The sequence below is a fragment of the Muntiacus reevesi genome, chromosome 1 (genome assembly GCF_963930625.1).
Source record: "Muntiacus reevesi chromosome 1, mMunRee1.1, whole genome shotgun sequence".
In the NCBI taxonomy this organism is placed as follows: Eukaryota; Metazoa; Chordata; class Mammalia; order Artiodactyla; family Cervidae; genus Muntiacus; species Muntiacus reevesi.
Genome location: NC_089249.1, coordinates 116556613 through 116569380, shown reverse-complemented (window position 1 = coordinate 116569380; position 12768 = coordinate 116556613). Strand labels below are relative to the sequence as shown.

Below are 12768 nucleotides of genomic sequence, written 5' to 3'. Positions count from 1 at the left end.
CAATTTAAAAACATCATTGAAAAGTTTTATAATTTTCATTTCATCTGTCCAAAAGACTAGGTTCACCACTAATTTCCAACTTAGGAAAATAATACAATTGTCCCTTAATTCCACCTCACACAGATATATTCCTGAATATCTTCTAAGTTTGCAAAATTCTCCAAAGGGGATAAATTATTTATATCCAAAGTGTGAGACCCAAAGTCTGTGTCTGGACAAGTCCACATCCATGGAAACCTATGAAAGCCAAGGATGACTTCTGGATGGGACTCAGCTTCTCTGTAGCTGTGCACGCCATACAGCAGTAACAGGAATCCCTCAGTCTGCTAGTCAGGCTCTGTGTGAAATCTGACAACGGCATCCTAAAACTAGAGTGTTAAGTGCCATGCCTTCTCCTGGACTCTCAGCAAGGCCACCCCTTGTGTAAACAGAACATTTTCCAGGTAACATGTGATAGCAGGGAGCCTGCTTTACAGGCTTCAGAATATGTTAGATATAGAAGAGCAAGGGCTTGAGATTCCTGAACATTGTGAAATTCTATCATCATCGGAATTCTCCCACTTTGCTTGATAGAGGCAATTGAGCACAACCTTTCCTATAAAAAGAAACTTATCAACATTAAAACTAGGAGCTCACGTAGTTCAAGCTCCCAGACCAAATTCTCCTTTACTACTTCTGATGGCGGGGAGCTCACCACCTTCCAAGTCGGCCTGTTCCAGGACTGGACAGCTCTCTTAGAGGGTGCTTCCTCAGGCTGTGCACACCCCCCTGGGCTTGAGGGCCCAAGGGAGCCTTCTGCCCTGCTTCAGACTGCCGATCTGGCCTTGAGCACCCTGATGACACTTGAAGACTACCATCACACCTCGTCCCTTTGTCATGTTAGGTAAATATCCCCATTCTCTCCAATAATGTCTTCTTGGATATTTTTCCCACCCACTCCACATGGCCAGTGTCTCAGAAAATCAACCACTTCAGAAGGAGTATGAAGAAAGATGTGGGAAAGGCAGAGTGTTAACAAAAATAGGAGATGATAGTGACTTAACACAGGGGAATACAGAGACAAACCAGAGAAACTGACACACAGGCCAAAGCGTTGGTATCTAGTCCTTCATAGTTCTCAAGTTCTGAAAGAATACATATGATCCAGAGTAGCATATTGAAACTCACTGCTCCCTTACAAAAACAATTCCCTATCATCTTGCCACTATTTCACAAACCCCAATGCATTCCCGTCCTTATTTTTGCCAGAATTATAAAGCAGCTGCAGTCAGAAACCATAACGGAGTCTCTAACCTGAACTAGAACACAAAGAAGATTTTAAAGGCAAAACAAATAGATGGCAGAGGAGGAAAAGCGGCCCCAATTCTCTTTCGTCCAGATAATATAACATAATCTTTGTCTTATCTGTCAATATCTGCAAGTCTGAAAACCTAAATATGTACAGTGCTTATGTGTCTAGACAGACAGACAGTTCTAGACAAATCACAGGGTTGAATTTTTATGCTTTGGCAATATTTTAAACAAAGGTACCTTTGCAGTGGTTTTAAATCGCACATGCTGGTAGATCCACTGCAGCAGGAATTAGAGCAAGTGTTTTCAGGCTCGGATGAAAGGGGAAAGATCTGACGCTACAAAAAAAGTTTCTTTTCTGCTTCTCTCTCCCCTCCCAGCAGCCCGGCACAACACCTGTCTCATCAGCAGGGGCACTCGGAAGGGATGGGCCTCCAGGCACCTCAGTCCCAAGATTCTCTATGCCTCATTCTTCATCCACGCTGCTCGTAATGTTCCATCACTGGCACAGTTACACCTGAACACTCTGGTGCTGCCAAACACCTGGCTTGATTTCCCACTGTCCAAATGAAAAATAAGCATAATCTGCTTTTTGAGGATACAGCAAATGAGGGAGTTCATGACAAATTGTGTTGGTTTATGCAGAATAGTGATAATAAGATACAAATGAGAATTTTTTGCTTAATGAATAATACTAATCACGTTTCAACAAATGCTGTGCCCTTCTAATTAGAGAGACTGCATAAAATCAGCTTAATTTATTTGTGACTAGTTATACAGAGTTTAAATATTTACTAGAGATTTACTCAAATGTTTGAGAGGATTTTAAACATTTCCTACAGTTGAAGCGGCCTGCCTAGTTCTGCGAGGTGTGGAGACAACTCTCACTTGTGGGAGCTCTCCGATTCTGCTGTGTGTCACGCAAATCCTGGTTTCAGAACAAAAAAAGAAAGGGTATTATTGATTTACATACTAATTCTCCAACTGTTACTCATTTTCTTGATTCCAGCTTCGAAAGTTGCTCTCCCAACATTCATCACTGCAGTACACTGGAGGGGATGAGCATCTTTTTCAATAAATTATAGGAACTATGACTAATTACAGTGATATTAACTATGCAAAGTAATGTGTAACTTAAAATGGATACGTTCATCATTTCAAATTACGCCTTTTGATGGTCTAATACAGGCATGCTCTTTTTTGTAATGAATGTGTACTATGTGTTCTAAGAAACTTTGTAATTCTAGATTCTGCTTCTGAACATCCTGACCTATTAAAAATAATCTTCTAGAGCCTCTTTTATGATACAGAGAATTTAAAAGGGGGACAAGCACATGACCATGGGATGATAAGATGATAAGAAGTAGACACGTATGTCTGAATATACATATATCCGTACATACATGTTTTTCCTCCCTTGTATAGAATTAGATATAAAAAAATCCTGGTTATAAGAAGCTGTGCTGAAATGCCTTATTATTTGTATTTTTCAAAAGCATTTTGACCATGACTTACTTTTATTCAGTCTTAATAGCAATCCTGGGGGTTTTAGATAACTGTATCCTTATCTTCTGGGTGAAGACATTGAGGCACTTATAGGCTAGGTGGGGCTTCCCAGGTGATGCAGTGGTAAAGAACCCGCCTGGCAGTACAGGAGACACAGGAGATGTGGGTTCAATCCCTGGGTCCGGAAGACCCCCTGGAGAAGGAAATGGCAACCCACTCCAGTATTCTTGCCTGAAGAATCCTATGGACGGAGAAGCCTGGCAGGCTACAGTCCATGGAGTTGCAGAGAGGCAAACACAATGGAGCAACCCAGCAGAGCACCGCACGTGGGCGAGGTGAACTGTGCAAGGCCACCGGGCTACTGGGTGACACTCTGGGACTAGACCCTAAACTGTGCCATCTGGGCCTTGTTACAGTCCCTACACCAACTGAACCGATATTTAAGTGAGCTAATTGTAAAAACAAAAAAAATTTCCAAAATTCTCCCTTTCCTTGAGCAATATGATTTGTTCCATCATTCATTTGTCCATTCATTCTTCAATTCACAAGCATTTATTGAACACATTTTCTGTCTCAGATACTGTGTGAGATACTGCAGATAGAACATGCAGACACAATTCTTCCCTTCCAGGGCCCTTCCTCTGGTTAGGAAGATGGATAGCTAGTCCAAGAACTACCAAACACGTGGGGAGGGCTATAATAAAGGTTTGCATAACATGCTATGAGCGCACAGAACTGAGAGAATTATTTCTGACTAGGGGATTAGTAAGGAGGTGGTCAAAGGGGATTCTCCAATTAGGGGATGGTTAAACTGAGTCTGAAAGAATTCACAGATTTCTCCCAGCAGAAAAGAGCAGAAAAGGCATTCCAAATGCTTGAAACAGCAAAGCATGAAGGAAGAAAAGTTTGGAAAGCCAAGCAGAGGATTCGGTGGAGGGCCTTATATGTCATGGTGAAGAGCTCAGGCTTTATTCTATGGTGAAGTGTCAGGGGAGGGTTCTGAGCAGAACAGAACTGGGGTCAGTTTTCTGTTTCAGCAAGGTCACCTGGAGAGGATGTGGAAAATGGATTGGAAGGAAATACATTGGAGGAAGAGAGACCAAGTAGAAGGCTACTGCAGTGCTGTAGGAGCAAGTGGCAAGGACCTGAGTCAGCACTGGGGAAGCAAAGGGCAGGGGCTGAGTAGGGAAAATAGAGTTAAAGGATATTTAGGAATAGAATGGTTTACTGGATTATATTTATGGTATACATAGGCATATTTGCCCCAGTCTTCTGTTTCTTTTTTCTTTCTATGTTTAGGTGGCATGATTCATTAGCCCTTAAGCTTCTAGAAGGCAGGAGCGGTGTTTGTCAAAGGGAAATTCTTGTTATTCTTTTGAAATTGCACCTTGTACAGTGCTCACAATGTAACAGGTATATCCTAGATAAGGTTTTTTGACTTATGATTCACTGACATATTGTGACATGATGGACTTTCCTCCAACTTACAAAGAAACCAAACAAGTACATCACAATAAAAATGTGTCCATCAACCCATATGCTTAGTGGAAGGACATATTGAATTCCCAAGTGCCGACTACAAACAGCACTGCAAACTTCAAAGAAGTTTTTTTTTTTTTTTCTATACTATAATATATAGTTGTAGCAGCAATGATAATAATGTCAAAGTCGTTCTAAACTCTGTACACACAGTACTCGTTAATACTCATAACAACTCTTGGGGTACTACTTTTCCCCCCATTTTATAAATGAGGAAATTGAGACACGAGGAGGTTAAATGACTTGTTTATGGTCACTCAGTTTATTAAGAGTCAGAATTTGATTAAAAAAAAAAAGCATTGGTGTCAAAGTCTGCACTTCTGTTTAAGATGGCATACTGCATTTCAAGATAGTTGTGACAACACTTAACTATAATTAAGAAAATGACTGTGTAATAAATAAGTGGGGTTAAGTGCAGACTCTTTTTCTATCCAGGATTGCTTTTCATTGGTCCTATGTCTATTTTTTCAATCTTCAGAAGATTTTTAAATCCACATAAACTCCTGATATTTGATACCTAAATCTGTGTTTAAAATAAAGAGAAGGAAACATTTATTGAAAACACAGTAGTACTCAGTAAATGTTTGTCTGGCTAGACTCTTGACATGAGTAGCATGTTTGCTCACTAGATACATGCACTGCTGTTTGGTCCTTATGACATGAGGTCAGGTAGCACTGTTGATCTCTGCCATGCAGACAAGAAATCTGGGAGAATCAGAGCCTTACCCAGGATCACACAATTAACAGGTGACCCAGAAGGAATCTGCCCTGAAGCCACCTGACTCTAAGTCCCTGTGCCCAGCCCCGGTGATCAAGGTGATTGATTCTTGGACTTCAACTCCTCACGCTGAAGAATCTTATTAATAATTATTTTAGACAAAGTTGACCCTTCCAACGTGTTAAGTATTTTATTAGGCTTTTCTCAGATTACTCAACTCCATCATGTGTTTTTCTTCTAAGGTCATCTCAGCAGCCTGAACAGCATGCAAATGCATCATGGTAGAACAGAATATTTTAAACAATCCTCCAAGGATGCAGCATCCTCATCTAAAAATCAATGGACCAAGAAGAGTAGGTGGTAATTCAGAAACTAGTATGATTTTAGACCTTGGTCATCTCAAGTGCCTCTCAGTGACTTCACGTGCTCACACTTTATGACTGTTACAAAATAAAGATTAGGTAATTAAATGGAATTTAAAAGATCACTGAACATTTTTTAAAGTGTTTAATGAAATGACCCTTTAAAAACAACCTATTAGATGTCACATGACTTTCAAACACGTGTAACATCCTAATGAGAACAGAACAAACAAACAAACAGCTGAGGCCTTTAGGGTCCCTGAGATCATAAAACTTTTGGCCTCTTTTCTGACACCAGTGGCTTTCAACTCCACTGCACCCCCTCAGATAGTTGGTACCAGAGGCTGCAACCTTCAAAGGCAGCCGGCAGCAACTCGGACTGAAGTTGTTCTGGCAGCTGGAGGCCCCCAAAGCATCTGATTATTTTTAAAATGTGCTTTCATTGTGCTGCTTGCAGCTGTGAGTGAATTTTCTTTAAACAAACAAAAAAGAGGGCCATTTACTTCTTTAAAATCCAGGTTTCTCCCCCTCTGCACAGCAGCTGCAAGGAGCGCAGCATTGACTTTACAAGCCCCCTGCCTCCCCAGAGCACCACTTTGGGAGGTATGCCTTCCTCTCCAGCAGAGAATCAACACTGAACTCCGGAGGACTCAGGCTTCCAGGGCTCTCCTCATTGGCTGACCTGTGCAGACAGGCAGATGGGTGAACCAACTGTAGAGCTGTAGAGTTTCAAAGCTGGCGAATCCTTAGAAGTACTCTGGTCTGACTAGCGGGCCCTTTACAGATGAGAATACTCAAGGACAGAGAAGTTAAGTGGCTGGCCTAAGGTTTCACATCTAGCTAATGGCGGCCCCAGTGCATATAACCTGGAACCAGGAGTAATGGGGTACAGGAAAATAGAGATGGGGTGCCATCATTAGACAGAGTCTGCCATTCTTCTTCCCCAAGGCAGTATTTATGAGAGCTGTCTGCTTGGTATCCTAAAGATGCTTGGCCACCGGCTCCCTTGTTCCTCACCAGTTCCATTTCTGAATCACCTTCTTAGTTGAATTCTGAAACTACTTCTCGCTACCCTCTCCATCTGCCACAGGATCACCTCTCAATAAAGAATCTTCCTGCCAGTGTAGGAGAAGCAGGATCGTGAGTTTGATCCCTGGGTAGGGAAGATCTCCTGGAGGAGGAAATGGCAATGCACTCGAGTATTCTTGCCAGTAAAAAATCTCAAAGACCGAGGTGCCTGGCAGGCTACAGTCCATGGGGCACAGAGTTTGGTGCAACTGAGCTCATATGCATGGCACTTCTCTTAAAAAGTACCATCTCCCCAATGCATCAGGCATTACAAGTTTGATATGACTGTAATTCATAGATGTGAATATGTGCCTTGTTTAAATTTATTTCTGGCCTTTGCAATCCACATTGCTCATGAGGTTTCTTCCTTTGAGAACACTGCCAAATTAGGCAAGAGAGTCTTTGAGCATGGTTTCAGAGCTTCTTCTTAGGTCAGCACACAGGTAACCAGTGATGATGAATCCTCCCAGGCATCTATGAGTTCAGAATGAGCCACATGGTGATAAATGGTCAATTTTATTTCTGCCATTGCCCCTTTAGCAAGAGGGTAGCTCTGCCAGTCACTTGCCAATCAATTTCACAGAATGCAGGTTTGTCTCAACCAGTTCAAGTCTCCTAATTAATGGAGCAACAAAATTTTGACATTTTGCTGGCTTCTCTGGCTCTTGTGGGAATTGGGGAAGAGAACTGAAGGAGGTTCAGGAGAAGGGGGAGAGTGAGTATGGAGAGAAAAATACATACTGATTTAACAGATCTTTGCCAATTCTTAGCTAATAATAACTTTTTAAATAAGCAATTTTTAAATTATAAAAGCAATATGTGTTCAGTGCAGAAAATCTTTAAAAAATACTAGGAAGTAAAAGGAATACAATGCATACCACTTTAAGTTTGACTTTTTTTTCATGTAATTAAGACCTGAATGCCATTTAGCTTAAATGGTTAGGTAATATATTAGCTCATTCTAAAATTAGGGCACAATTTAGCGCTGTTTTAATTCAGAAATGTGACAATGCCATCAGATACAAGGTCTCACTGTACCTCTGCTCCATCTCCTGTGTGCCAGTTACCCTTAAGGTCAACTTGCTTCCCCAGGGGATTTCCCCCAAAATCTCTTCCAATATCACCTGGGACTTCATGTTTCCTCATCATGGTCAAGAAAAGAGAATGTGTATTTACCACCCAACTAAACGTCTCTCAAGTCTTTCAATTGGATCAAATGAAAGGACATGCCTATATGTGAATCAAACATTAGTGCCAAGGTAGTGCTCGCACTAAATGCCATGGGCATGGATTATGTGTCTGCTTCTAACTAATAACCATAACTGGACAGATGGGATCAGGCTGACTGACTTCAGTCAATGATGGGCCACCTATAGAACGCAAGGTAAAAGTCAGCCTTATCAAACTCAATGGCTGATGCACAGGGTATGGAGGTAGAGAGGATAATGGGATAGATGTTAGGGAGTCAGTCACAATGTTTTCCATACACTGGAAGTCCAACTGCCTACTGAAGAACCACTTTAGGTGTTTTTTCTATACAGCTCTGAACATAACATATATATACTCTGTATGCATGTGTTTGTGTACATTGCACATTAGATATATACTATATATACTATTTTATGTATTCTTTAATTTTAACTGACAAATACATCATCAGTGTTTTCTCATGTCACTAAATACTCTAAAAAGTTATTTAAAAGGCTGCATGGAATATAATTACTTTACAATGTTGTATTAGTTTCTGCTATACAACAATGTGATCAGCCATATGCACGCCAATGATAAAATAATTAAGTTAAAAAAAGGCTGCGTGGAATTAAATAATTCCCCAAATTTGAAGATTTACCAAGTTGTTTCATTTTTTATCCTTACAAACTAAGCTACAACAGATAAATCTGCATATGTATCATTGTCATATCCAAGCTTGCTTCCATAGGACACACTACAAGAAATGGTATTGGAGAGTGAAAAGGAATAAACAAAGCTGAGAAGTTAAGACCCCAGTTTCCAAAACCTGAGTCTGCATTTTCTTACTAACAGAAAGCCTCACCTAAGCCTTGATTTCAAAGATCCAGGGATATACCCTGATTTGTCAAGCTCAGTTCATCTGCAGACTCCCTGCTGTGAAAACAGTTGAAGTAGACTTGCTACTTGAAGTAGAGTTGCTACTTGATTGGCAGCCCCTTACATCCCTCAGCTGGTAAAGAATCTGGCTGCAATGCAGGAGACTCTGGTTTGATTCCTGGGTCAGGAAGATCCCCTGGAGAAAGGATAGACTAACCACTCCAGTATTCTCAGGCTTCCCCTGGTGGCTCAGCTGGTAAAGCATCTGCCTGCAATGCAGGAGACCTGGGTTTGATACCTGAGTTGGGAAATTCCCTGGAGAAGGGAACAGCTACCCCCGCCAGTAGTCCAGCCGGGAGAATTCCATGAACTGTATAGTCCTTGGAGTCATAGAGAGTTGGACATGACTGAAGGACTTTCACTTTCACTTACATCACAGACATGGTCTAAGTAACAGGGAGCATCTTCTCTAGAGGAAAAAGTCATGATCAGAAGGAGAGGGAAGACAGGCTAAGTGGACACTAACAACTCATCACATAAATGTCATCTTTTAAAATCCTTAACACCATGACATCAGTTCAGTTCAGTTCAGTCACTCAGCCGTGTCCACCTCTTTGTGACCCCATGATTCGCAGCATGCCAGGCCTTCCTGTCCATCACCAACTCCCGGAGTCTACCCAAACCCATGTCCATTGAGTCCGTGATGCCATCCAGCCATCTCATCCTCTGTCGTCCCCTTCTCCTCCTGCCCCCAAGCCTTCCCAGCATTAGGGTCTTTTCCAATGAGTCAACCTTTCACATGAGTCGGTCAACGTACTGGAGTTTCAGCTTCAACATCAGTCCTTCCAATGAACACCCAGGACTGATCTCCTTTAGGATGGACTGGTTGGGCTACGCCATGACATAGTTACTACCATAAATTGGGTAGAGAAGGAAACAAAGATTCATAGAAATCAAAGTAATTGCCTTAGATCTCTGTGTCTCTCTGTCTCTGTTGCTCTTTCTCACTCTCTCTCTCTCACACACACACACACCTTTCAGTCGTTTTTCTCTTCTGCATTCCAGGACAATGTGCTAACTTTTCCCAAAAGTGTTCAAAGTGGCTTCTTAGCATCACAGTAGAGCCTGTAGACTCAGTCTAGTCCATTCATCTTATTTTTTAGCCTAGGAGAATAATATAACCAGAGATATTAAATACCCTGCCCAAGTTAAAACCTAATGTCATAAGCAAATTCAAACTCAAGGCTTCCATCTCCCAAGCTAGGTGATCTCCCATTCACACATGGATGTTTCTGTCACTTCAAAGAAGAGTTAGCTCTGAGGGTAAAAATTAATGTCAGGAAGACACTCCAGAGAAGAATGACAAAGGACAATGAGTACCTGTGCAGTCTCCAGAGTATCTTACTGTCTCCTTAGAAAGAGATGAACTTGCATCTACTGATAGCAGTGTTAAAGGAGTAACTGAGGACAGTAGTGGAATTAGAAAGTCAACAAACATTTATCACATACTTCTTAGGTGTCCAAACACCTTTTGCAAAAGCAAGGCACTGGGGAGAGAGTCATAAATAATGCAGGTATGGTCACTTGCCTCACAAAGGTAGAAATCTGGTGGGGAAGGTCGATGTTAAACAAAAAGTCACAGGTGTGATGGCTAGTTGGAAAGGTCAAGTGCAGGATACTGTGGAAATGCAAAGCCCAGCCCATCAATGGCAGTAGGAATGGCCACTCAAAAGAGAGGAGTTTAAGTTGAGACTTGAATGATGTGTAGGATATATTCAAGGGCATGTGGAGTAGACTAGTGAGCCAAGTAATAGTGTATAAAGGCCTGAAGGGGAAAGAAAATGATGGTGTGGGATATAAGGTCCCTGTGGTTGGAGCATAGAGTAAAGAAGAGGGTGGAAAAACTCCCTAGAGAGGCAAGTAGGGACCAGAGAATATAGAGCTCCATGAGCTATATTCAAGAATTTGGTATTTACTCTGAGGACAATACAAAAATTTTAAGCAGGGAGAGACATAATCATCTCTGCATTTTAAAAGATTCTTCTTCCAGCAGCATTGAGAGCTCAGAAGGAAATGAAACTGAACGTGGTGAAAAAACTTCAGGTGAGCTTACACTGGTCAGATTAAACCATGGTGGTGGCTTAGATGTGAGTGTTAGCAGAGAGGAACTCAGCATTTGCTTCCACTGTTCCTTGAACCATGCATAACAGGAAAACCAAAATCAAACCTAAAGTCTATGCATGAGGGGGGTCTCTGAGAATTATGATAAAAAGGAATTAAAATTGCCTTGTTTGCTAAGAAAGGATTAGAGAAATGCATCCACAGAAGAAAAATAAAATTAGGTGTAGTGTTCTGATTCACAGACACCATTTCCTGGCCAGATGCTGCTGTGAAAATTTCAGAAACACTCACTAAAAATCATAAATGAAAATCACATATTCACAACATTTAATGAGAATACAGGCTGAATTTACAGCTGCTGAATGTACAATATGGATGAAGATGTTGATTTACCCATGGAAGATGGAAATATATATGATAGAGGAAAACAGTACACAGAAATGTGATAAACATTTGCATGAAAATGAGTCACGGGAAAAACTCAAAACTTCTCCAATACTTTATGCACCAAATTATCTTCAGAGCAGTCAAAAAGAAATAATAATAAATAATAATAGTGCATTTTCCTGCCATTAATTTTGTCACAAAATTTCTGTTGACTTCAGTGGAAGTTCTGCATCTAGAATGTGGCCCAGGAAATTTATAGTCTGTAACTCAGAGACCAAAGACCTTGAACATCAAGAAAATCTCTTACCCTTATTTATATACACTGTTCTTTATCACAAAAGAAGAGCTGGTACCCATTCCAACTAACCAATCATTATGCAAGGAATATTCTGACTCACCCAGCATCTTTAATCAGTAAATGCTGTGCCAATGGAAAGAGAGTGGGAAGAAGTCACAGCATCCATTAATAAAAAATGACTGGGGCTTTCTATCAACAGAAGCATCATTAGAAAACGTATGGTAGGAAAATAGTAGGCTGCAGATTTGTGGTGGCAGGGATGGCGGTAGAATACTAACATTTATACCCTCTTAAGCACTTTGTTTTAAAATGATGCGGATTTCAGGTAACTACATATGTGCTTAATATAGCATTTTGCATTTCCAGTTTCTTCCTAAATTCCTGAATATAGTCTCAAAAGATAGGACTGCCTTACCTGACTCTGGCTCTCCCTCCAGCCTCCTAACAGAAATATTTCTATTTTTTCCAGTTTTATTGAAGTATAATTGACACGTGACATGATATGATTTTAACATATACAGCTTAATGATTTGATATATGTATTTAGCACAAAATTATAAATCATAAGTTTAGCATAAAAATAAGAAGTGCTTCACGAATTTGCATGCTATCTTTGCATAGAGACCATGCTATTCTTCTCTGTTGGGTTCAAATTTTGTAGTGTACATGCTGTTGGGAAAAATATCAGAGGTATTTTTAATAGGTAATTGACTGTCACTGTCTGAGTACATCTTCCATAAAGGCTTTTGGTCAATTCTTGGCAAAAGACATATCAGATATGAAGAAGAAGAGCCTCAGATTAATCTAATATTTTCTTGAACAGTCTCCTCTTTGCTCCACTTCTCCTCCCAATCATGATCTCTTGAGTAAGTAACGAAAATATAATTCACATTTCTAATAAACTATGCAATCTATATTTCAACAGAGGGTACTTCTTGGACACACAGTAGAGTTGTAATTCCAAAGTAACTATACTGCATTTTGGAAGAAAACAAGGCAATTCCATTAACAGTGTGCCTCATCGAGTGTGTCTCTTGCTAGGTTAAAGGGAGCTGAGTCATTCACTGAGGGTAAATGGGAGGATCATACATTCATATAAAACACCTACAAATCTTAATGGGGCAATGAGCTAAAACTACAAAAGTCCTCATTATTTGTATAACTTTTCCAGTATCACTAATGCATGTCACCGGTGGGTTAATAGTATTCTGCCCTAATGGCATTTCTATCCTAACATTAACCCAAGCATGGTCCGCAAAGTTACTCGAATATCCATGGAGGAGCTTACTATAGTTTATGCAATTGCCAGTTCTGTCAGTTCAATAAGAACAACAGCTTCAAACTCCTCATCTAAGGCTCAGTTGTACAGATCTGAAGTCTAGAGACTAGATAATAATATCAAATATTACTCA

The 12768-nt window shown here is 40.5% G+C and overlaps 1 non-coding gene across 1 annotated transcript; it reads right to left on the bottom strand.

Moving 5' to 3' along the window:
* Positions 1 to 11932: 11932 nt before the first annotated feature.
* LOC136156790 (U6 spliceosomal RNA) lies at positions 11933 to 12041 on the bottom strand. Its single transcript, XR_010661262.1, has one exon. It is a non-coding gene; the product is annotated as a U6 spliceosomal RNA (small nuclear RNA).
* Between the last annotated feature and the right edge of the window lie 727 nt (positions 12042 to 12768).